At 46.8% G+C, this 25,476-nt stretch overlaps 1 protein-coding gene across 2 annotated transcripts in view; it reads left to right on the top strand.

Moving 5' to 3' along the window:
* LOC134966223 (brain-specific angiogenesis inhibitor 1-associated protein 2-like) overlaps positions 1 to 25,476 on the top strand; it is a 388,782-nt gene that overhangs the window by 140,829 nt on the left and 222,477 nt on the right. The gene's annotated exons all lie outside the window — the stretch shown is intronic.

Genomic DNA, 25,476 nt, shown 5'->3' with positions numbered 1-25,476 from the left:
CCCGCCGCTGCTGCCGGAGACGCACGAGGGACACAGGAGAAGCGCGCGCTGTGCCCTCCGTGTCCCTCCTTCACACTGCACTGACTGCCCTCCGTGTCCCCACTCCTTCCCTGCACTGACTCAAGTATAAGCCGAGGGGGCTTTTTCAGCACAAAAAAAAGTGCTGAAAAAGTCGGCTTATACTCGAATATATAAGGTATACAGCAACATATTTTCAGTGAATGGCAGCATTGGCACAAGCGTCTGTAAAATGTTGGTATACAGAAAGAGGAATATAAATTGTACTGTGTGTTCTGAACTTTATTTTCTGTGTGCTGTTCAAGTATGGAGTACTTTCAAAATAAATTTGCTTTCATGTTTGGCAAGCAGGAAACACCACGTTTTTTGGTATATGGCATATTTTTTTTTAAATTCAATAAGTTTTTATTGGTTTTTACAATGCTTTAACAATTAAACATTGCCTAGGGCAAACATAACATACATACATCAACTAGACTAAAACACTTAAACAAATAGAATGTAATAAGATCAACAACATGCTTACGGTATTACATAGAGAGCATAGTGTGATGTGGTATTATGTATCCCATTCAAAGTCATAGATAGCAATAGAGCAGTGATGACCCAGATTTCCTATATATTAAACACACATTGTATTATCCTTTGTCACGGCAGTATCGTGCCTTTGAATCCGGCCGACCATGGGCCACTCACCCCAGAGATCCCACACAGAAACCACTCATATCGGTCAGTTAAATAAATCTAGGGTTCAGCAGTATTCATCCGTGAAGCGAAATAGCGAGAGCTCATCCACTTTCCCCATATAGCAATAAACTTTTTTTCCGCATTCCTGGCCAGATATACGAATTTTTCATGTGCGACAGATGCATTAACCAGAGCAATCCAGGATTGTGGCGCTGGGGCTTCACTAGCCATCCATAGTCTGGCTATGCAAACCTTGGCCAAAGCACAGAGGTTTATAACATAGCGTCGACTGGGCGGATCTAGAGCTTCCTCATCTACAGTTGCTAATATACAAGAGATGGGTGTAAGTACGGTAGAGGGGATACCCGTAACAACTATGGCACGTATAACCTCCTCCCAAAAAATCGACACTAAAGGACATATCCATATCATATGCCAAAAGTCTGCTCCCATACTGCCACATTTGGGACATTTTGAACTGTGGGATCCCCCTATATGTGACAATCTCAGAGGTGACATATATACCCTGTGCAGCACGAACAACTGAATTTGTTGATATCGGACAGATGATGTTGAAAGCCGGCACGATCCCAGAACACCCTCCCATATATCATCCGACACTGGACCTAGATCAGATTCCCACTTGGTCTTGAGGGAGCTAAGGGGGTCTATATGATGCATTTGAAGTAAACGGCCATATATTTTGGATACTAAATGACCGGATCCCACCGTCTGCAACAGCAATTTGACCGGGGAATCAGTAAGCGTCGGCGGGCCATCGGGGAATTGGGCAGACATAGCATGTCTCAATTGAAGGAAGCGAAAAAAATACGCAGAGGGGACGTTAAATTCCTGTTGAATCTGCTGGAAGGATCTAAAAAACCCATCAGTGTATAAGTGTCCCAGTGAAGTTACTCCCCATGGTTCCCACACCTCCCTGACTTGAAGCTGACACAACTCCGGCAATCCATATTTATTGTCCAGCGGAGTGTCAGGGTCAATGCCCTGTCCTTGCAATATCCGGTGCGCCAGTCTCCAAACAGTAATAGATTATTTAATGAGTGGTAGTGCCGACACTTTGACGCCTCCACAGAGAAGCAGTCTCAGTGGGGAACCACCTGGATACTCCTGCAATACCAACTGTGAGTGCAGACTGGAAGTGTCAGAATCATTAACCCATTCCCATAGATGTGCTAATTGTGCTGCAAAATAATAAAAACGAAAGTTGGGAAGAGCCAGTCCCCCTGAAGTTTTGGGCCTGGTCAAAGTATTAAGTTTCAACCGTGCCCGTTTACTAGCCCAAACCAAAGAGGACATCAAACCATCTATCTGTTTGAAAGTTTTCTGGGGGATGTATATTGGGGATTGTTGTAGTATGTACAGGAGTTTGGGCTGAAAAACCATTTTCACCAAGTTAACCCTCCCTGTAACTGTCAGGGGCAGTTTCCCCCAGACCTTCACTTTATTGCGAAGATAAGATATTTGCGGTGTAATATTAAGGGAAGTAAATTTATGAGGGTCGTTGGATACCCAAATGCCCAGATATTTAAAGGAATTCACCCATCTTAGCGGGAGAACAACCAATGGGGAGGCAGGGACCTCGCCCTGAAACGGGATAATGGAGGATTTCTCCCAATTGATCAGGAGCCCGGAGTAACATCCGAACTTATTAATAATATCCAAAATCTTAGGCATAGACTCAGCATAGCGATCCACAAATAGCAGGATGTCATCGGCATATAGAGCTATTTTCTCCTCCCTGGTGCCCACGGTGTATCCAATAATCTCAGGGTTCGCTCGCAGAAGACATGCAAGGGGTTCAATGGCTATAGCAAATAGGGTAGGGGACAATGGGCATCCCTGACGAGTACCTCTAGGCAATGGAAAGGAATGTGACACAAAGCCATTCACCGCCACTCTAGCCAGGGGAGAGGAATACAGCAATCGGACGAATTTGATAAAGCTGGGGCCTATACCAAACTTGCGCATGATACTCCACAAGTACTCCCACTCCACGGAGTCAAAGGCCTTAGCGGCGTCCAATGATACTACTATGGATGAGGGTGCCTGACGGGGGACCAGGAGATGGGTAAATAATCGTCTGAGATTAATGGATGTTGATTTATTGGGCATAAATCCCGTCTGATCTGGGTGTATGAGCTGCGTAATTTAATCTACATGCCAGGATTTTGGCCAGAATTTTAATATCGGTCGGTAGAAGGGAGATAGGTCTATAAGAATCAACCTTCCTATGGTCCTTATCGGGCTTGGGAAGGACAATAATCAATGCCTCCGCCATAGATAATGGGAGGGATTCCTGTGTGAATATCTGATTATATAGCTCAAGTAATTGGGGGACAAAAAAATCTAAATGACGTTTATATAGCTCAGACGGTATGCCATCGAGCCCTGAAGCCTTCCCATTGGGGGCAGCATTGATCGCATCCACAATCTCCTCTGGCGAAATAGGTGCCTCGAGGAAGTCATGCGCCTCACAAGTCAGCAAGGGGAGCTGTATAGTCTGTAAATATTCGTCTAATTGCATCGGGGTACAGTCTAGTTTAGAGCTATATAATCGCCTATAATACGACACGAATTCCGACGCAATCTGTGGGGTCTGTAATAAAGTGGTACCGTCTGAGGCCTTTATTTCAACCACGGTATTAGCGGATCTCTCTCCCCGGTGAGGCTAAATATGATCCTGGCCTATCCCCGGAGGCGTAAAAGGCGTGAGAGGAGAAGAGGAGTCTATGCTGAGTCTTTTCCATTAGACATTCCCTCCATTCCCCCTGAGCTGTCAACCATGCAGATTTGGAACTATCCAAGCAATCCTGTACATATTGTGCCTCTGCAGCAACACTTAGGGTCTCTAGTTCGGACTCCCGGTGCCTGAAAAAGGTTTTTAAATTAGCCACTCGTTTAATTAGGGTTCCCCGCAAAAAGGCCTTGAACGCATCCCATAAATCAGAGATAGGCTGCCCAGCCCTGTTTATCTCGAAAAATTCCCGCCACGCAGTCACCAAATCGGAGCCATCTCCCATATGTACTAGCCAAAACGGATTAAACTTCCACACTGCCTGGCCTCTAGAGCAATTAAAATCCAGGGTCAATGTTAAAGGAGAGTGATCCGATATACCCCTAGTCTCATATTTACTATCCCGGACCCTAGGAATCAGATCGCTCGAGAGAAGAGCCAGGTCAATCCTAGAGAACGAGGAGTGGGAGTGTGAGAAGCATGAATATTGTTTAACAGATGGATGTCTCAGTCTCCAGGGATCAACCATGCCCAGCCCCGACACAACATCAGCAAAATCATTTCTACCAGAATGTGGACCAGAGGGATTAGTAGAGAATCTATCCATCGCTTTATCTAATACATTGTTGAAATCCCCCACACAAACCACGGGTATACCCGGTGACAAGGCCATAAACCCTGCAACCTTTCTCAGGACATCGGAGGAGTACGGGGGAGGCACATACACGGACAGCAAAAGCAGAGGGGTACAGTGGATTTTACACTTTAAAAACACATATCTCCCCCATGGGTCCGTTTGTACTGACTCCATCACAAAGGGAACAGTCTTCATTACAAGGATAGAGACCCCCCGAGAGGCAGAAGTGTGTGTAGAATGGAATGCCCACCCTACCCAAGGTCTCTTAATGGCTAGGGTCTTGCTGCCCACCAGGTGGGTCTCCATAAGACATATCACATCAGCGGCATACTGCTTAATTTGTCTAAGCACCAGAGATCTCTTAATCTTGTCATTGAGTCCCCGCACATTCCATGACACCATCCTAAGTCCAACCATGAGGGGTCGTTTTGATAATAATAGAGGCTACAGCCCGCAGCCAGCCAGATCCATCTTCTCTGCATACAAGTACAAGGCACCACCGCTCAATGAATAGATTCGTAAGCCACACACACTCAAATTCCGAACATCCATACCAGGACCAACCGTAGCCTTTAACTTCCCCCCTCCCCCCACCCTGTACACTACTCCCAACCTGCAGCATACTTGGATCCCCTAACCTAACACCGGCTCAAGCCCAGAGCACACAACTTGTTATACTCTGGGTGGAGCCAAAAATATAATGGCCCTAAGAAATAGAAAACAAAACACAACCAAAACATCCCCAGCCTTTAGACTAGATCACCCCCATAAGATAGAAAAAGGGGCGAAACATACAAAGTCACCCCCCGGGACTTAAGAACAAAATACAATCGGGTATATTCGGACCACAGATATATCCCTCCTCTCCCCCAGCCCTCCCAACCCACGCATCCCAGCAATATAAATATAATAATTGGCCTGTATGAGAAGGATCACAAGACAGATAATTAGGTAAGTAATTATCCCCCCGACCACCCACACATCCTCAGGGAGCAGCACTTAGATATTTAAACATTTTCCACATCCTGCATCCCCCCAGTAGATATGCAGATAATCTTATCCTGTACATATAATCTCTTGCAACCATAGTCACAGGAATTAATCACGGATCAGCAAGAGCCCGTCTCGCCGGGAAGCGTCTATCCAGCCATATCATCGCCTCTCGAGGAGCCGCAAAAAATTTGGTTTCACCATCAGCTACCACTCGTAATCGTGATGGAAAGAGCATGGCGTATGGCAAATCAAGTTCCCGGAGTCTCCTCTTAACAGGCAGAAATTGAGCTCTATCTTTCTGTACCTCCACCGCAAAGTCTGGGAAGACCGATATTGGCGACCCATTCCATTTTAGGGGGCCTTTCGTGCGAGCAAGTTTCAGAACAGTGTCCCGGTCGCGGAAGTGAAGGAACTTGGCGATGAAGGTACGAGGCGGAGCCCCCGGAGGCAACGGGCGCATCGGAACTCTATGAGCTCGTTCTATGGTGAAATGAGGCGAGAATTCATCGGGTCCAAATGCCTTCCGAAGCCACGCCTCTAGAAATTCCTCAGGAGATGAGCCCTCCTCCTTCTCGGGCAAACCGATGAAACGGACATTGTTGCGACGTAGGCGTCCCTCCATATCCGTTAGTTTTTTGCGCACATCAGTCATTTGAGACTCCAAAGTATCAGTACGCCGACCCAGCGGGGTGACAGTATCCTCGACATTGGAGATACGGGTTTCGGCCTCACCCACCCTCTCTCTCACCCGTTGTAGGTCCTGATGTATAATGGAGAGATCAGACTGCACCTGTCCAATTTTATCAGCCAAGCGGGCCTCACTAGCTGTCACGGCATCCAACACTCTTTGTAACGCAGCATCAGGCGGTTCTGATGAGGCAGAGCTGTATGCAGGAGAAGGGGGCGAAGACTCAGCTTGTGTAGTTTCCCTCCTCTGTTGTTGGGGACCGGGGTTGCGGACAAACTTTTCAATTGCGCCCGCCGCCGCGTTTTGTTGGCGGCCTTTCACCATTTTGGATAACACAATGCCGCCGTATTCGACCAATTATATATCAAAGCAATGCAGGCAGAGAGAGGGGGCGCAGGCACCAACTCGCTGTGTGAGGGCCAAGAGACGCAGGACAAATATATATATATATATATAAAAGGACCAGTGTTCCTGACAGTGTTGCTGCGTGTCGGCACTATGGATTTGGGAGCTGTGGTCAGAATTAGGGAGTCAGGCAACTTCCCACCTGCACAGACAGTACCTTCCCGAGGCAGAGCAATGCAGGTCTTCTCAGTATCATTCACCAGCCTCCAGTCAGGTCCAGCTGCCCAAGCTACATATAAAAGACACTTCCAGGAGGAGAGGTGTGGACAGGAACAGAGCTGAGCCTGCTGCCAACCATAAGATGGCGCCCGGATAACCCCACAGTCAGCCCAGTTGATGTTATAGCCCTCAGGGGAGAAGGGCTCCTGTAGCAGGCAGCGGGGGTGGTCTCCGTTCGGCGCACAGGCTGCTCCAAGTTTAGCCCAGGGCTGTCAGGGGCGGGTGGCGGAGCTCCGTGTACGCGGCCCGCCAACCGCAAGATGGCGCCCGGCGGCTTCCCGTAATCTGCACGGCCGCGACAAGCGCCCTGGTCATCCGGCGGGGAAATGGAGCAGAGCGATGTGTTGCTCAGGTGGCGGGGTCCCCGCGGTATCCACTCGCCGGTCGCAGGGCACGTCAGGAAAGCCGGGTGGGAGACGAATGGCACAGTTCCCCTGCAGCACCATCCAAGATGGCGCCGGCCTCATGCTGGTCAGGATCAGCTCACCCCTTCTAACGTTCCCAGCAGGGACACTGGACACAAGATCCACTTGAAACGAGGCCCAGATCGGACAGCAGGTAATCAGATAGCCGCACAGGGCCACTTATGCAGTCACTCAGGGGGTGTCAGGATATATTTAGGATATTGTCGGCTGGGGAGCTAGGAGAACACGTCCTACTCCATTACCCGTCAGGCCACGCCCCTGGTATATGGCATATTTATTACTCTTACATATTTGTATTTGTTAGGAATAATGATTCCAATCTGTTTTGTAATCCTGAGATTTCAGAATTACTGAGATCCAATTCCGGAGTTGTGATTAAAGGAAAAAATACAAAGATAATTACACCGTGGTAAATATAAAATATAAAATTTGTGTTTTTTGCACACATACAGATGCGTCCTCATACATCTTACCTCAATATACCATGAAGCCGGTGATGCCTGGCGAGAGTGAGCTGACAGGTCCCGTGCCACTCCGTTAGCATTGGGTGTCTTTTTTTGCAGATAATATGTCTAATTCGCATTGCTATGTGCGACTGTGTCTGTATCTGCATACGAAATGGTATGTTTCAGTGTCAGTGGCTGTTTTGTAGGAAAACACTGTAACGTACCATTTTGTATGCAGGTACAGACACAGTCGCACACAGAATATAGGAATGCCACATATAATTTTAATCAACATAAGCTGCTTGTGCGTCCTATTTATATAACTTTTGCGAATAAGACACATTTTTATGGAAAAAGTTGCTTCAGTGGCAGCTATTATTGATATTACTGTAGCAGTGCTTAGTGCCTAGGACAGTGGTTCCCAAATTGTTTTGAATCACGGCGCTCTAGAGTATCAGAATTTTTTTTACTTCACCCCTAGACCAAAAACTTTGTATTGAGAAATTTAGAAAAAAATATGAAATTAAGTAAATTGTGTTTATATGTCATTCTTAGGTCCAGTTATGTGGAGAGGGACAGGCTCCACTTGTCCGCATATTTTATGATTGGCAACCGTAAGCACTGGTTTTGCCTATTACATTGACCATAAATAATTTGAATTGATTTTGGATCACCAACCCAAGGCACCCCTGCAAGGGCCCCAAATCTCCACAGGGTGCTACGGTACCGCATTTGGGATTCACTGGCCTAGGGTGTGCACCCCCCCATATTCTATATTGTTACGTGCATACACTTGAAGACAGGGACTCCTTTAGCTTGACTAGCACCCCTGCCACCTGCCCAGGGTGTTTTCAATTAGGAATGTGTTACTTACATTTGGAGACAGCGTATTGGGAAAGGCACTATGATGGTAAGTCCTGAATAAATTTATACAATTTGTTAGTCTTAGGGTGTGTACACACGGTGAGATATTTTCTGTCGATTTTGACTATATAGTCAAAATCGCAAGAAAAGTTAGTGCAGATCGCAAGGTGAAAGTCACCTTGCGATCCTGATTCGATCCCGATGCGCGGTCCCGCCAGGTCGGCATCGCAAGAAAAGATAGACTGTGCAGGCAAGTCAATCCTTGCTAGATCCAGGGCCGGATTAAGCCCTCAGGGGGCCCAGGGCACCAAAGACAGGGGGGGACCCACCAGCAACCTCCCCCCGCAGGGGCAAACGCAGGATTGGGAAGGGGGGTTTCCTTTAATGCACGCACGTGTGTGTGTGTGTGTGTGTGTGTGTGTGTGTGTGTATATATATATATATATATACACACAGTATATAATACACACACACACACACACACACGTTACATAGAACGCATATACACAAATGCACACATAGACACCCACATACACACAAATACATACACATAAAACACATACGCACATATAGCAAAATATACACACATACATATAAACGAATAGAACATATACACAAATACATATACACACAAACACACACACACACACACACACACACACACACACACACACATATAGAACACAAACTGTGTGCACACTTACACTCACTGAAGCCTGCCCTGAGGAAAGGGGTGAGGATGCCGCAGGACATATTGCTGGGAGGGAGCCAGGGGCACAGTTCACCATTCTGACGTGAATTGCGGCACACGGCCACGAGGGGGCGGGGCTCCGAATGCCGGCCGTAGGACCATGGCCATTGAAAAAAAAACTTTGGACCCCCCCCGACCCCCCCCCCCCCCCCCCCCCGCGCACGTACGCACGCACACAAAGCAGCGGGGAGGAGAAAGACTCTCGGCTGCCGGGGAAGGAGGATTCCGCACTGCCAGCGGGCGTGCAGTGTCTCGCTCGCGACTGTGCGTGCGGCTCCCTCCTCACGGGCAGCACGGGTCAGGGACTGATACAGGCAACAATCTCTAGCCTCCGCTGCTGCCAGGAGAGCTGCTGCTGGCGGTGGAGGCTGGAGATTGCTGCCTGTATCAGAGCGGGACGGAGCAGCTTTGGTAGGGGGGCCCCTTATGACGGGGGGCCCGGGGTACTGACCCCCTGGGCCCCCCCTTAATCCGGCTCTGGCTAGATCGGTGTACTATTTAGTTCATCTAACATGTCAATGACATCTCACATAAGCCAAAATCTCACATAAGCCAAAATCGTAAGCACACATAGTCCATATCTCAAGAAAAGTTAGTCAAAATCGGTGGTGCTGGGCTCCGGGGAGTTCAAGGGAAATCGTAAGTGAAAATCGGGCATAGCAAGGATCTCACCATGTGTACGCACCCTTAGGGATGAGTTTGTGGCGCAGAGCCCCCAGGGTTGGTGTGGCATGGCTGTCTTGGGGCATCACATTGTAATATTTAATTCAGCACCCTTTTAGCACATTGTTATTGTACTATCTATGTAACACCTATTAACTTTACCTCTCACCCATGTATCACACTTAACACATAGCTTATGCTTCCTATTACCACTTACTGAAACCTCTCGTTAGTATGGTGCATTGGGGCAGTTGGGCTGTGCTGACTTGGGGGTGGTTCCGTGCCCTGGGCTTGAACCTTAGTGTTAGGGACCCACCTGTTGATGAGGTAACCCAGACGTTGTCGATGGGTCCATATATTTTTTTGCCAACAATCATTCCACGCGCCTCATTTAGATCTATGTTAAATTGCAGAGTGTACTATTATTATTGTTATTAGGAGTGCTTGGTGCCTAGGGTGTGTACCTGCAATTTTTCTTCTTTTGCTGGCAACTTGCCTCACACGTCACCTCCTGCACTCGACCCAGAATAAAGCATCAGACAATGAGTGATGCGCCGTGGGCCTGCGGAGCTGACAAGTCAACTCGTGTGATGTTTAAGAGAAAGAAGGTGACTGATTAGTGAATAATCAATGTTTGTAAACCTGGGTAATTCTAGCCATACATATTGTGGTGAATCCAAGTACTGGAATCCTTAGTTGGGAACAGTATAATTACATGACAGTTAATTAATCTCAGTTGGTACTATACTACTCCATGAGGTGGTAGTGAGGAGGGCCCGGAGATGCTGGTCAGTCCACTAAAGGATCCCTCACTCAACTCTTCTAATCATTCTGGGTGCCATTACGTACATCTCGAAGCCTATTTGTGCCTAGTTTCGATAGTAATAGGCCCTACACACTGGGCGATAATACTCAAAGATATGAACGATCTCGTTCATTAATGAATGAGATACCGTTCATATCTTTGAGTGTGGAGGCACCAGCGATGAACGATGCGCGGCCCCACGCTCGTTCATCGCTGGTGCCCCGTCGCTTGTGCATGCAGACTAATATGGATGATCTCCTCCATATTTGCCTGTACTGCTATGGATCCCGGTGACGGGGAAATGAAGAAACTTCACTCCCCCCGTCACTGCCGCCACCGGGTCGCCCAATGGCGTATCCGCCGTCGGGCAGCTCGGCGGCGGATCGAACAATGTGTAGGGCCCATAAGGCTTCCCTTGCATGCTCCCTCCCGGGGCATGGATACTCAGTTTTCACACCAATGGGTTGAAACATTGTCTGTTCTATAAAATGTATGCCAAGAACAAAAACAGGTAAGATTTAAGGAACAAAAGCTCAAATCTCTGGATAATGTATTTCTAACCCTTGTGGTGATTGAGCAGTAGAGCATTACTTTCACATATAACTTGAATTAACATTTCTATTATTATTTATTAAGTTTCTTATATAGCGCAGCAAATTTCGTTGCACTTTACAATTAGAAACAACAGTGATAAAATAAAACAAAACAATTAGAAACAACAGTGATAAAACAAAACAATTGGGATCAACAGTGATAAAACAAAACTGGGTAATATTAGACAGTCATAGAGGTGGTGCTACACTGACTTCAGTCTCACCATGTGCCAAACACCTCTCTAATAGCCCCACCCTGCTGCCTTCTCACTGCTGTAATAGGTGCCACAGAACATTGCATTGCTGTATAATTTAACATCAAGATAATGGCTTACCAAAGCAGTAATGAACACAAATTTTCACCAGTAATAATGCTCTCTTACAGTAATGAATCAGTGGAGTAGTTGCCCTTATCTTTATAAGCCAACAGTGCAGGAAACAGGATCAGGACAGGGGCCAGATCACTGAGGAGGTGTGTTGCCCCTTGTTCCCCTCAGTTTCCCTCGAATCACACATTCGTAACAGGTGTCCACTGACTGCATTGGTGAATGGGATATACCTACCCAACTGCTGTCTTGTTGTGGATAACACAAATAATAATAAAAAAATATGTAATTATTGGAATCAGGCACTTTGTAGTTAAACCAATTAGTATCGAACAAGATCACCTGTTTGGCTCTAAATGTGATATAATATTATATAGCAGCTCTGAGAGGAGTATTCTGCAGTACTCCAATCGGTATAGAAAAAGATAATATAAAATATCAAACGGGAGTGCTGAGATAAAATTCAATTTGCCCAAGGCAATTTATTAATTACATATAAGATAAAAATATAAAAGTTAATAAACAATGTTTAAACACTTAAAAATAACACTGCACAATAGCACACAATAATTACCAGCACACAGAAAGCTATATTTCAGTCCACAATGGGTATGAAGTGCATGTAGTGCTCCACTTGTTTGTTGGCAGCCAATATTGAAGATCCCACTAGGTATCATTAATAATAACTAGAAGTGAATAGGAGTGCTGTCCTGCTTGGCATAGCCACACATGCGTGCGCTATGCTACCACCTCCCCGACCGCTTGTTGTGGATAATGCAGTCATCTTAGGTGACAGTTAACGGTTTTAGAGTGAAAATGGAATACTGTCAAAACTTGGCAACATTTTAATTCTTTAAAATTCTCTAGTTGTTGCTAGATAAATGCTTAAACTGTATTGCAGTGCTCGCCATTGTTAAGTCCAATTCTAATTCAGTGTGATCTCAGGTATTGCCCATTATTCATGCAGAAGTCGGTCATCTTGACCAAATAATTACTGAACAATGTAAACTAATCAGCTGTTCAGTTTGTTTTGTGCTTATAGTTGGTATACGGCAGGGCTGGCCAAACCGGTCCTCGAGATCTACCAACAGTTCATGTTTTCCAGGCCTCCTGGAGATCTGTAGAATTGTCAGTTAGGAGTGAATGCAGCACATCTTAATTAGTAATGACTACACCTGTGCACCAGCTAGGTGTTCTGGAAAATGTGAACTGTTGGTAGATCTCGAGGACTGGTTTGGCCAGCTCTGGTGTACGGTATAAACTTTTATTATTACTGTATTCTACATGGAGTGGCCAAATTATTATGACCACCGGGTTAGTACTTTGTTGGGCAATCTTTTTCCTTTAAATTGCTTAAATTATTCTAAGCATGGATTCTACTGTCTGTACATGTTTCATGGGGAATATTAGCCCAATTGTGATGAACAGCACTTCTATAACATTGCTGGGCCATCTGAATTATATCCCTTTTACATCGCAAAGGCAGGACGCACCCGGGAATTGTACACGGGTCCTTCCCAGGTGCGACCCGCCATGAGACCTCTTTCAGACTGTCAACTCGGGTGGGCGTGGGGGGCAGGGGTGGTGACGGCGCTGATGTCATCGGAGGCAAGTGCGGAGGTGGCGCTTGGAGATGAGATCATCTACATGCCGCCTCCTCCATTGTGTGAACACATTGACCTCGGTATCCTGTTCACACCACACCAGACACTGGAATAACCTGTGTGAAACCCTGCTTTATTACCGGGTTGAAATGCTGGGTTCCTAAACCCGGGATATTTCAACCTGGCCCTTTCACATCGCAACTCCACCGGGTAAATTTAGACAAGATTAATAATCATCTTTATGTATCTACCTTTGATAGAGGTGATTCAGGTATATGCAGCCACACAGGTATACGCACCGCAGGTGTGACTTGGTGTACTCACGATCGCGCCATGTTAAGCTTATGGAGTGCATTATAATTATATGCATGTATACACACAAATGGATAGCGGGTACGCCTAGTCGCAACCAAGCTGAGCTTGGCTACATCTGTAAGTCGCAGCATGACGTGACTAGGACGCACCAGAAGACTGTGCTAATTACTTTGATGTGCGACACCTGTATATCTGGTTGCACCTATTATCTGTTGTACTTTTTCCTATAAATTACATGTAGTATTTATGTGCCATGGGAAGAAGCCAACATCCAGATGAAACGTGGCAGACATTGTATGAATTCCATTGTTAGTGTTTCAGATATTGGAAGCTGAGAGAATTATGAAGTATGTGGCTAAAGGGAACATATAAATATCTAAAATAATTTTAACACCACAAGTGTATTAAGAAAATACTTGGAGTCCAACAGTTGTGAAGACAGATGAAGCAAAGATTTATAGAGACTACGTTTAAAGTCACAAACTGAGCAAATATTTTTATATATACCAAATACCATAGAAGAGAATGTCCAGTAAAGGCAGCTGCTGTACAGTGGGCCTGGTCCAGAGATGTACCAATGGCTATATTTACGTAGTTTAGCGATTAACATCCAACTGTGCCAACTCACTCGCATGGAAGATTTAATCACAAATTGAAAGTCAGGGACCATTTGGGGGAGGTTACAGGGAGTGCCATAAAAAAATGCAGAAGCGTAGCAACTATTTTTGGGGCGTGTCTCAGCCTACATCTGCATATGGCATGCAGAAAACATGGAGCCAGCATTCAGTTCCCACGGCCATTGTGTGGGACCGTAGGGTTACTCGGATGCTGCTTGTTTATATGCAGATGCTGGGATTTCCAAGGCTGCCGGTGAACGTCTCAATCGATTTCCTGGCGGCTAAAGCATTTGCATATTTCCGCAATTCTGCTGCACATGGGATCACAGCTTCAAATGCATTTGCGTACATCTCTGAATCAGGCCAAGAGTTTCTTCACTGATGTAGTCAGATGTTTTTATTCCATATATTACCTCTAGTATGTGTATCCCAGTTGCATCGCATGGTGGCCTTTTAAGCATACATGCCAGATTTTCCCAGTCCACACTAACCTTGTCAGGATAAAAGTATTTCAGGCAAGTCCGCACCCAACTTCTGGTAGATCACACTTTGAGCTGTCAGAACTGTAGAGTATCAATTAAAACTTAAAGACTGTTGGCAGGTTTATTAAGATGTATTTTATACTAGGATCTGGCCACCTTATATTTATACTATACTGTATACTGTATCAGTGGTTCTCAAACTTTTTTGAATCACGGCGCCTTAGAGTATCAGAATTTTTCTGCAGTACATTTTGCCTGGTTCCTAAACATTTAATCTGGCCCAAACTGTAACACAATTGCAGAGATACTGCCCTAGATATAGGAGGGTAATTCAGACCTGATCACTAGGCTGCGTTTTCTCACAGCCTGCGATCAGGTCTGAACTGCGCATGCGTATGCACCGCACTGCGCAGGTGCATCGCACAGGTACAAAACGGATCGCCGCTCAGCAATAGGTTTATGTGATGGATCCGTTCGCATGGGCAATCGCAAGGAGATTGACAGGAAGAAAGCGTTTCTGGGTGGCAACTGACCGTTTTCAGGGAGGGGTTGGAAAAACACAGGCGTGTACATGCGTTTGCAGGGAGGGGTCCTGACGTCAATTCTGGTCCCGGACAGGCTGAAGTGATCACAGCGTCTGAGTAAATCCTGGGCTGCGCAGAGACTGCACAAAATCAGTTTGTGCAGTTCTGCTACACATGCGTTCGCACACTTGCACAGCTAAAATGCACTCCCCCTGTAGGCAGCGACTATCTGATCGCAGCAGTGCAATAATTGCTTGCTAGCCATCAGGTCTGAATTAGCCCCATAGACCTAGCCTACTCTCCTAGAATAATTGAGAGACTCACAAAGTTCTCCCAGATTACAACGATCTGAATAGCTGAATCAAGCAGGAAGGGGCTTTATCACATGATTCACATTATGTAGCCCCTGGTCCACCATGGTGAAATGAGTGGTCCAGGGCTTTATGCGATCCACGTTGTATCAAGTCATCTTGCACCCATAATTCATGGTATTGCACAGTAGGGGGTTGGGATAAATGGCAGCGTATTGCAATGCCATGTCCTGCTGAACTTCTCACTTGTATTAATATTTGTATTTCCATGACTTTATAAGTTATTATTTATTGCATGAAGTACTTAAAATTAATTAAAAACCCAAACATAATAACTAAAGGTACCCATACACTAGTGCGATTTTGCCCAGATCGCGTGTGCTTTACCTCCGATCCGATTCAATGCGCGGTCCCGTGAGCATCAGATCGAAGCCCCTAGATCGGAAGTACTGCACTATAGATATATCGGATCCCGCAGGCATGGCTGGGATCACAAACGATACATTGTATGCCTAAGGACCGCATATGATGTATCGTATGCGATCCTGCCGCCCGGGAAGCTGCCGGGCGGTTCAAAGGAAATCATATGCGACTTCTCTCGAAGAAGAAGTCGTATAAGTGTATGGCCACCTTAAGCTCAGTAAGCATATATAGATGGGGGTTGTAGTCCATGAATGTCTGTAGTACTGCACCTGGTATACCTAGAGGCATTGTTTGCCATCAAAGTGTACTGTAACTGAAAATGATTTGAAAATGTTGACACCTACCACCTAGGGTACATACTCACAAATGTAGGGACTGCTAGAGATAATAGGGATCAAAGAGATCATGGAAAGAAATCAAAGGGAAAAAAACAGTAATTGATTTGTTATAATTATTGGTGAAATGAATTATTTGTGGGGAGTAAACAACAGATATGAATGATCAATAGAAGTGGTAAGGAAATCAGTAGGAAATACAGGAAGTACTGTAGGAAAAACCTGTAACAGGTGATAAACCACAGAGGAATGTTGTGTTGTCTGTGATGTTCTTAGCATGTCAGCTTCCTGGAGACCTGTTGGGATCTGTCTTGAAGAAGATTTTCCAGTCATTTCATTCCAGTCACTGAAGTTTGCGCCGTCAAGAAGGCTGTTGCAGATTTATTTCAGCTCTGGATGATGTGAGTTGTAGTTTACACATAAAGGGCTAGATGTATCATCGCTTGGAAAGTGATAAAATGGAGAGTGGAAAATTCCAGCCAATCAGCTCCTAACTGATATTTTTCAAACACAGCCTGTGACATGGTAGTTAGGACCTGATTGGCTGGTACTTTTTCACTCTCCATTTTATCACTTTCCAAGCGATAATGCATCTAGCCCAGTGCCTGAATTGCTCAAACAGGAGAATAGGCAAGTGCCTAGGGCAGAGGTTCCCAAACTGTGTGCCGTGGCTCCCTGGGGTGCCTCGGGACACTTGCAGGGGTGCCCTGGGTTGGTGGTCCAGGACCAATTCAAATTATTCATGGTCAATATAATAGGCAAAACCAATGCTGGTGGCTGCCAGTCATAAAATATGTGGCCAAACAGAAGCAAATCTTGTCCCTCACCACACAACTGACCTTAAGGATGACATATAAACGCAATCTACTTAATGTAATATTTCTTTCTAAATTTTCAATAAGAAATTTTTGGCCTAGGGGTGCCGTGAAACAAATTCTGATATTCTAGGGCGCCGTGATTCAAAAAAGTTTGGAAACCACTGGCCTAGGGCATGAAACGTAAAGTTTTATGTGAATGAAGTGTAAATCTTGTTTTTCCGTTCTGGTATGTGCCTAATCTGCACGTAGCCAGACAGAGCCCTTTCTTCTATCAGATGCCACAAACTTTTGTATATATAATATATCCTTTTTTTTAATTATTATTCTCAAATGAAAAATGCTTTTCGCTGAAGTAACCTGGCGCTCCTTGTCCAATAGCGCTGTGATAGCCATTGATAGATTAAGAGAAGCAATATCATTTCTATGATTAATAAATAGGTGCAAGCGTGAGAACAGGTACTGGGGAGAAAGGTTGTATGCACAAATCTTATCTAGTTAAATAAGATAAATGAATTACAGATAAGCAAGCCAGCTATGACTCTGTATAATGTAACGTGTAATGATGATGAACCTGCAGGTCAGAAAGCTGTGGATTATTGCCAGGTAGTTTACAATAGATGAATAACACGTCTGTGTCTGTCTCTGTTTTAGTCATTTCTCATGCCTTTTTAATTTGCAGCCTATACTGCATTTTCTGTATATGGTTTCGGGCATGTGCACTGTCAGGGCCGTAACTAGGTGTGTGCGGAGGGGGCACACAGAAAAAAAAAACAGCACTCAGGAAACATAGCATTGTAAGCAAAAGAGGTCAACGTTTCGGAGAACTTTAATCTCCGTTGTCAGGACACAAATACATTATATATATAAATATTAGTGATGTGCACCGGACATTTTTCGGGTTTTGTGTTTTGGATTCGGTTCCGCGGCCGTGTTTTGGATTCGGACGCGTTTTGGCAAAACCTCCCTGAAATTTTTTTGTCGGATTCGGGTGTGTTTTGGAGTCGGGTGTTTTTTTTTACAAAAAACCCTCAAAAACAGCTTAAATCATAGAATTTGGGGGTCATTTTGATCCCATAGTATTATTAACCTCAATAACCATAATTTACACTCATTTTCAGTCTATTCTGAACACCTCACACCTCACAATATTATGCACCGAGGTCGCTGGATGGCTAAGCTAAGCGACACAAGTGGCCAACACAAACACCTGATCTTGATAAAGGTCACATGACCGAAACGCGTTGATACTGCCATCAGGAGTGTGAGTAGCCAACATCAATTTTTTCATCTTTTTATTGTTCTGCACCAATAAATCTGTTTTTATGAAAAAAACCTGTGGACGGGGCGTGGCTTGGCTAGCACAGACGGTGGACGTGCTTCACATCAGCTCCCCAAGAGCCATTATAATTGGGGCCCTTTTACCCCCCATCCGCTTCCCCAAACAACTAGTGAAGACCCCGGCTACCTCTCCTAACTGACTACTGAGGCCCGGAGAGACCCGCGGAGCCGGGGAGCGCTTTTTAGCGCTCCTGCAGATTGCGGCCTTCTCCCTGGGCGGAAGCCAGGACCTGGGGCCGGAGGAGACCCGGATCACCACCTCCGGGGGCGGACACCCGCTGCGAGCCGGCGGCTGAGGACAACGCCGCCCCGCTCTGATCTCCCGCACCCCGGCTGAGGAGCGAGAAGCTGGACCCGCATCTAAGGGTGAGTCCGCTCCGTCACTGGAGCTTAAACGGCGGTAGACAGGCCTGTCTCCTACCCGCAATCTCCGCGGGCCGGCCGCACCTCTCCCACGGCCCCGCAGCGCAGCGCCGGGAACCTCGCTGCCCGGACCATCCCCTACACGGATGGGTGCCGGAGCTCCCGCGCCCCCGGAAACACCGCCCCGGGAGCCCCTTGCTCCACATGGGGCACCTGAACTGACGGGCCCATTATCACTCACACGGAGGCGAACACCTCCATCCCAAAACCCACCCAATCCCCCCTTATTTTTCCCTTCTTTGACAAGGAGGCATCTCCTGGGTAACAGGGGTTGATCCCACGGAGCTGGGGGGGGCCTCAAAACCTCCCTGCAAGCTGCGGCCTAGCCCCATCTCTGAAGCCGGGGCCTCAATTATCATCCACACCCGGGAGGCTCTGAAGGAGATCCGGCCACGGATCCTGGGTCTTCGCCCACACTGAGCACTCCCCCTGGTGGCCGCCTCAGAAGTACATCCAACCCATCTCAGAGAAATGTAATGAATGCCTTCTGACCTCTCTGAGTATAAAGCGCAGCTAGACATGTGCTGCGCCTGGCTGTCGATGCTACCGATACCGTAATGCACTGTTGATGCCAACCCACAGGGAGACACCCCGCTGAAGGCATCCATATGTGAGCTATGCAATCAAATTTCACCTTGTTGATTTGCTTACAGGGAATCTCAACCTCCCGCTGCTGATTGAGTGATGACCAGGAACAAGAGACCTTCTAAAAAGACCGACACATCCACCCCGCAGGGAAACATGTCACAGTCCGCTATGAGGTCCTTTTTACAACCCACCCCACCCGCTACAGCTGATAGCCCCCCAGCCGCAGGTCCCCCCACCCCCCCACAGATCCCTCACCCATCCCCTCCAGGCGCGGAAGCAACACGCACTAGCCCCCCAGGAGGCAGGGATCTACAGGATATCTTAGCTTACATGAAGAACCTGCCCACTAAGCAAGATCTACAGGATACAGTGAGGCGGGAGCTGGCAGCTATGCGACAAGACATCTCCCACATCTCGGACCGGGTGACGAGCCTGGAAGACCACCAGGAAACCTCCGACACACTCCTACAGTCCCTGACTACCATTCTAGACACTCAGTCCGCAGAGATCCGCTCCCTCCAATCACGGCTAACGGACCTGGATAACAGAGGGAGGAGAAACAATATCCGTGTCCGGGGACTGCCGGAGGATGTTCCACAGGCGGGTCTGATCGACGCCCTCACGAGAATCTTCAACGAGATCCTGGGCAACGACCCCAACGACGCCATCACTTTCGACAGGGCCCATCGAGCTCTGAAACCAAGAGGTCTCCCTGCAGATAGACCACGAGACGTAATCTGCAGATTGCATTATTTCTCCCAAAAAGACGATATCATGCGTAAAGTCCGGCAACTCGATGGGGTTGATTTCAACGGCTCAACGATCCAGATCTACCAAGATTTGTCCTGGCACACTCTCCAGCAGCGAAAGGCTCTCAAGCCCCTAACGGATGAACTCCGTAAGCGTCAGTTGAAATACCGCTGGGGCTTCCCCTTTAATCTACAAGTCTCCTTGTCGGGGAAAACCCACACCCTCAACTCATATTCGGACTTCCCGGAATTCTGTACTGGACTGGGACTACTGAAACTTGATATACACAATTGGGACTTCTCCACCCCAGAGCTACCATCCCTCCGACCCCTGCGTACCGGAGCACCCTGGAAGGAGGTGCGGAGGGCTGGAGGAAAAAGCTCCGGCGGCCCTACCCTGACAGGGACCCGAGCGTTACCTGATTGATCTGGTGCAGCGGGATATGATTCTTTTGGTCATAGTGTGACACTATCCCCCACTCCTGCCGAAACATCACCCGATGTCTCACTGAGTTAACCCCTGCTTTATGTTCACGAGATTTCCTACTCCTAACCAAATTAAGAATTTTTCATGTTAACGAGGTTTACAGTTTACAGTTCCAGTTTACAAATAGCTCAAATTATATATGTTTGATGATTATTATTCTCCTAACCTCACTGTTAAGTCGCCTTAGGCGGTGGCTCCCTTACCCGCCCCACACCCGGCTCTTATGCCTCTTAGGTTTCCAGTCCTTAGATGGACCGGCAACCTCAATGCGGGTTTTTTGAATGTTATTGTTGTTTTCTTTCCACACTCTGCCTCCTTCTCACTCTTTCCCATTCTTCCTCCCACTCTCCCATTGACCGTTCTGGACCCACGGCCTTCAACCACGACCCATACTTCCCATGGCATCCCCCGGTAGAATTAAAGTAACATCGATCAATGCGAAGGGCCTTAATGTGCCGGAGAAAAGATCATCCCTTCTGCGCTCCCTCTGGGCCGATAGAGTAGACGTTGCGCTAGTCCAAGAGTCACACTTTAAAATTTCCGCCAAGAACCCCCCCTTGACAAACCATCGTTACCCTCAGGCCTTTTATAATAACAACCCAGATACTAAATCAAAAGGAGTGGCGATAATATTCTCCAAGTCCCTCCAACTGTCAGACGTATCAGTACATAGGCTGATCCCGGGTCGCCTCTTGATAGTAAGCTGTAAAATATGTATGTTCTCATACACATTTGTTGCTCTCTACGCCTCAAACAAGGACCAGCCCCCATTTTTCCGCTCAGCCCTTACCCAAATGGAACCACACCTTTCGGGGGTTGTGGTTTTGGGGGGAGACTTGAACTGGATAATGGACCCATCACTAGACTCGTCCTCCGGAGCCCCCCGAACCTCCCAACGTCAATACCGACAAGTTAGACGACTATTCCATGACCTTCAGCTGGCCGATTCCTGGAGGGTTCTCCATCCCTCTGAACGTGACTACTCCTTCTACTCGCCCCCACATAATACATACTCCCGCCTCGACTACATATTTTTGAGTCACAGACATCTCCCTTCACTAATGGATTCTTCCATAGGCTCGATATCCTGGTCCGACCATGCCCCGGTACATATGACCCTTTCATCCCCCCAGGCTTCCCCAGGCCAATGGACTTGGCGCCTCAACGAGTCTTTACTCCAAGAGCAATACTGCAAAGGTGAAATAGAAAAGGCCCTGGCTGAATTCTTCTCCATAAATGATACCGATGATGTTTCCAAAATTATCTTGTGGGAAGCACATAAATGCACCATGAGAGGCAAACTCATACAGTTGGGGTCATTTATGAAGAAACAGCGGTCAGCACTAATCACCAAACTGATGGAACGTCTCCACCACCTTGAGTCCTCGCATAAAACGTCCCTTTCAGAGGCTGACTATCTAGAGCTACTTGACACACGTGCCCAATTAAAGAAAACCCTCACCGATAGTATCCAGCTTTCAGTCCGCAAATGCAACTCCAAATATTATCAATGTGGCAATAAACCTGGTTGCCTCCTAGCCCAAGCACTTAAAGCTCAGCGCGCCTCTCTGTATATTAACAACATAAAAGACCATGGAGATGCTCTCCGATTCAAAACCCCTGAAATTGCTGCATGCTTCAAACAATATTACTCCCTTCTCTACAATCTAGAAAAACGACCCAATGGCACTGCTACCCCTTTTGATGTCCAACAGGCGAAGGCGTATCTAGAAAAGGTGTCCTATCCCGTCCTTTCACCCTCAGATAGGGAAGCCCTGGAACTACCTTTTACCCAACAAGAGTTGGAAAACGCTCTGGCTTCGACACCCTCTGGTAAGAGCCCGGGGCCGGACGGCTTCACACTCGCCTACTATAAGCAATTTAAAGACCTCATCTCTTCCCATCTTATACAGGCCTTTAACTCCATCTCCGCAGATACCCATTTTTCGGGCCAATCCCTGGAGGCCCACATTTCCGTTCTGCCTAAACCTGGCAAAGACCGCTCGATGTGCTCCAGCTATAGACCCATATCCCTTCTAAATGTCGATGTCAAGCTTTTCGCAAAAATAATGGCAATTAGACTAAATTAATTTCTACCATCTCTAATCCACAACGACCAGGTGGGGTTTGTCCCAAATCGTGAAGCTAAAGACAACACCACAAAGGTGTTGAACCTAATCCATATAGCATCCCAGGGCGGCCCCCCTACCATGCTCCTATCTACCGACGCCGAGAAGGCTTTCGATAGAGTTAGCTGGGGCTTTATGGGAACTGTACTGGGGCACATCGGACTGGGCCCCCTAGCGCTCGGTAGAATTATGGGACTCTACAGATCCCCCACAGCTCGAGTTCGCGTTAACGGATCCTTATCAGATCCCTTTTTCATAAGTAACGGGACAAGACAGGGTTGCCCACTATCCCCCCTACTCTTTGTCCTCTGTATCGAGGCCCTCGCGAGAGCTATTAGAGCCAACGATGGCATCACTGGCCTGAGAGTAGGCGATACAGACCACAAACTCTCCCTGTTTGCTGATGACTTATTAGCCACAATAACCCATCCGACCTCTTCCCTTCCTCACCTCATGCAAGAGCTGTCTCACTTTGGGCTTCTCTCCAATTTTAAGATTAACATGTCCAAATCCTGTGCCCTGAACATCTCCACGCCACCCGACACGGTGGCCACACTTAAACGATCCTTTCCCTTCACTTGGAACACCTCCCATCTATCTTACTTGGGAGTACAGCTGCCGAGCGATCTGTCCCGTTTGTTCACCTTGAATTTCACGCCCCTTCTCCGAACTCTCAGAGCTGATTATAGTAGATGGTATCTCAAACCACTCTCATGGTTGGGAAGGGTGAATGTGGTGAAAATGGATACACTCCCCAAGCTTCTCTACAAATTACAGACACTCCCCATACAGATCCCAGACTCCTGGTTCATATCCATACGGCTCTTGATACAACAATTCATATGGTCCCGGAGACGGCCCAGAATCATTCATCAATCCATTATGACCCGTTCCTCCCGTAGCGGTGGCTTCCAACTACCTGATGTCAGAGGCTATTATCGGGCAATATTGCTTAATAGGGTGCTGGATTGGACGAGGAGTCGGGATACCAAGCAATGGGTGGCCCTGGAGGGGCTATATATACAACAATTCCCAGAGATCTTCCCCTGGCTTCCTTCCCTACCCAGGCTACCAGTTCCCCACCCAACTATCACCGCTACCCTCTCCTTCTGGAAAAAAGCACGCACCTGGCCTTCCCTATCATCCACTTTTGGCCCATTGACTTCTTTTCTAGCCAACCCCGACTTTCTGCCGGGTCTAACTCCCTCTCACTTTAGAGACTGGGCCCTTGAGGGTCTCTTTAGAGTAGGCCAGCTGGCGTCCCCCTCGGGTGTTAGGCAGTTTTCAGATGTACGATCAAAATGGGAAATCCCGCAACATGACTTCTGGAAATATCTACAACTTGGGCATTTCCTGCACTCCAAGCACAGATATATCCAGGCCTCACGGGAACTAACACAGTTCGAAAGGCTCTGCGTTTCTAAGTGTACCCCCAAGCATACTGTCTCTGCACTCTACAGATTGTTACAGAGCTCTGATGCTCAGACACCCACATCTTTCCAGGTGGCCTGGGAGAGGGACCTCGGGATCCAACTTACAGAAAAAGAGTGGCAGAAGATATTTATCAAGTCCCACAAAAGTTCAGTGTGTATTCAAGTCAGGGAAACCCAATATAAACTTTTAATGAGATGGTACAGACACCCCTCTCTCCTCCACTTCATGTATCCTGGGGTGACGGACAGATGCTGGAGATGTCTCAATGCCACAGGCACCCTACTGCACATTTGGTGGGACTGCCCCCTACTTTGCCCTTTTTGGGCCGACATCATTTCCATTTCACAAACTATACTCCAAACCCCGGTCCCTACTGACCCAGCCTTTTGGCTGCTCTCCCACTCCTCAATTTCACTGGCACAACACAAGACATCATTACTCCGCCACTTATCTAATGCAGCACGGGCAGTCATACCCACACTCTGGAGATCCCCAAACCCGCCCACAAGAAAGTTGTGGTTCACTAGAATTACCCATTTTATGAATATGGAGAATATCCTCCTGGTCTCCAGAGACAAACTATCGGAGTTCATGGCCACCTGGCTACCCTGGATAGAATATACGTCCTCTAAGGACTACAAAGACTACGTATACGCTACCAAATGATTCAGCTTCACGGCCACCTGATTAAAGTGAATGCATTGCAGCTACTGCTCATTTTGAAGGTCCCCAGTCCTGGTCACTCTTTCTTATCCTCTTTTTCTTCTCTATACCTCATTCCCCGCTCTTTTTCCTTTTAACTATCTGATTATATTTACCTAAGACATCACGATTGTAGTCACTATACAGGTAGCAAACTAGTTGGTAATACTTTGATGCTCTAAGACAACGAACTAAAGCTTGTACCTATACCGACTCCCAGAGTCTGAAATGACATACCATTCTGTTTTCCGTGACTAAAATGTACCTGACCCTAACTATAAGCACTGTTGCCTACGTGTTTGAACGTGATGTAATTTCTGTGTCTTTCTGAATAAAAACAGAATATAAAAAAAAAAACCTGTGGACATATGCCATTTGGGCGGATATAAGCTAGAAAGAAAGATACTCCACTGAGCACCCAGTAAAGATACCTTGATAGGAGCTGCATTCCACTTCAGAGTGTGAGTCTGGGTACGAGATTTTATGGGATATCTTATATGCTAAAAATACCATGATGTGTTTGATTCCTGCTTTGCTGCTGTGAGTGTGGTGGATAAGAACATCTAAAGATACCTTGATATGTGCATACCTTCCTCTATTTGTGTGAGTGGGGGTACGCTTCTATTGGATTACTCTTGTTCAGTTTGTCAGCGTTATTCCAGAACCTACTACACATTCTGTTCTATTTGTTTCTCTTTTCCCCGTTTCTGAGCCTACATACAGACATAAGGGGCGGATACGTATGGATGGGAGTAAACAGTGTTTGAAAGAAACCTTTATAGGAGTCACCATACATCCTTTTGTGTGAGTTTGGGTACGCTGTATAATTTACCCCAAAGATACCTAGATGTGCTTACTATCTGCATGCTTTCTGTGAGTTTTGGGGTACGCATCCCACACGGCTTTTTCTCCTTCCTGGACA

The sequence above is a fragment of the Pseudophryne corroboree genome, chromosome 10 (assembly GCF_028390025.1).
Source record: "Pseudophryne corroboree isolate aPseCor3 chromosome 10, aPseCor3.hap2, whole genome shotgun sequence".
In the NCBI taxonomy this organism is placed as follows: domain Eukaryota; kingdom Metazoa; phylum Chordata; class Amphibia; order Anura; family Myobatrachidae; genus Pseudophryne; species Pseudophryne corroboree.
The sequence above is the reverse complement of the archived record's forward strand: the minus strand, read 5'-3'. Positions and strand labels throughout refer to the sequence as shown.